We start from the raw sequence: 2,062 nt of genomic DNA, 5'->3' as shown, positions 1-2,062 counted from the left end.
AAATGTCTGGAGACATTTCTGGTCATTATACCTGGGAGGTCATTATATCTGCTACTAGCATCTAGTGGGTAGAAGCCAGGGATGCTGCTAAACATCCTCCAATGCACAGGACAGCTCCCCATACCTCCAGCAAAGAATGATCTGGCCCAAAACGTCAAGAGAGCAAAGGTTGAGAAACCCTAGTGTACAGAACATCCTGCAGACACTTCATGCACAACATGGACATGTTAAAAAATAAGTCATTACCCCTTTTGTCACCTATGTACTTATTACTTGTTATTCCTAATCTGATTAATGGCACCTAGTCTTATAAATCAGTATCTTAGGAATCATTTTTATTTCCTCTCTCTTCCTCATCAGGCTCATCTATTAGTCACTAATTCCCTTTCAATACTATTTCCTAAATATCTGTAATCTTTTCTCATCCCTCAGCTACCACTGCCTTTGTATGACTTCATTTGTTTGCAACTTCATTTGTATGTAGACTTCATTTAGTTTGCAACTGTTTCCTAAATGGACTTCTTCGAGTCTTATAAATGCCTCTGTCAACTTAAAAAGCAAATTTGCCTGTTATTTTATCCTCAAAATGAGTTTATTCAGGATATGCATGCTATGGCAAACCATAGGCAAATCCAGAAAACAAAGGTGGGCATGAAGAAAAAGAGGGAGTAGGGAGGGGCTGTTCTAAAGGAAACTGGGGGAAAGTAACAGTTGGAGGCTGCAGCAGCTTCTCATTGGCTGGGCTGTTGCTGAGTGGGGAGAGAAATCTTCAGTGCTAAGGTAGTTTTACTTCAGTACTAAAGTAGCAGGCGTTCATCTCTTCCTGTTTCGCGTGATTGACATTGTGTGGTAGGGCATGAGAACTCCCCCTATAGGCCTTCTCAACTCCAATTAAGGTTTCTTTTTAATTTCCACACTTCCAACACATCGTCCTTAAATAATCTTCTAAAGTGGAAGCTCAGTCACATTTCTCCCACTGCCTACAAGATAAAGGCGGAGCTCCCAGGTCTGGCTTACCATATGTTTATTATCTACAGATCTGTGTTCTGTTGCTCTTCTTCCTAATCTTCTCTCCTAATAAAAACACAAGAAAAGGAAACCAACAAAGCAAAACGAAGAGCTTGATATCAAGTTTCACATTTCTCTTCTTTCTTGTTCTTTCACATTTCCAATAGAAATGATGTCCCCCTCTTTTGGAATACCCTCCCCACTAGGCCCTCCTGAAAATTTACTCCTAGAAAAATCTGTCTTTTTAAAAGTCTGCTCTGTGCACGTGCATATTTCTGTTGGGACACATTATATGCATACCATCTCAGGTATAAAATCTCACTTCAAAAATTGAAGTGTAACAAAGCAATACATTTTTATTCTACTTAGATTTTAAAATTTTGACTTCCCAGTCTACGAAGTGGAAAATCTCAGTAAATTCATGGTCCTGCTCCCTTGCCCCTGGGTTGTGTTTAAATTCTGGGGGAGCCTACATAGTACCTAAGTTTTCGAGAAGATGTAGGCACCTCTCATCACTGTACATAGGGTTTCATCAGGTTTTGGGGTTCTTTTCTCAGTAACTGTCTCTTGCTGGCAGATATCCTCACCATTTTGCTTTTATGGGGCTTGAGAATCTTTCTGAGGCTTTCTATGGGTTCCCCATACCACCAAATTATTCTCTCTCTGGCGTCTTGCTACCTACCCGATTACCTGGAATGCAAACACTAGGTCCTTACTCAGGGACTCAGTGGTATTCCCTTTCTTTTACTCTTGTTCATATTTTACTTCAGAAGTATTTCATGTCTGGTGAAATTTTTGTCTCAGAGGCATGGGTTTAGTTTAATGGGTTTAGTCACATAAAAGCTAATGACTCACAAATTCTGCTTAGTCCTGTCCCATCCCCACACTGGGGGCAGGATGAAAACTAGAATGGCCAGCAGCTCCTAAATCTAACAACTCATTGGATACACCTGAGGGAGCTTTTAAATGTAAAGATGCTCCCACCCCCAATTCTGCATAATCAGAATTTGTTTCATTAAACAATCACAGGAGAGCAAGGTCGAATTTTTGAATC

The sequence above is a fragment of the Equus caballus genome, chromosome 24 (assembly GCF_041296265.1).
Source record: "Equus caballus isolate H_3958 breed thoroughbred chromosome 24, TB-T2T, whole genome shotgun sequence".
Classification (NCBI taxonomy): domain Eukaryota; kingdom Metazoa; phylum Chordata; class Mammalia; order Perissodactyla; family Equidae; genus Equus; species Equus caballus.
Note: the sequence above shows the minus strand (reverse complement) of the source record.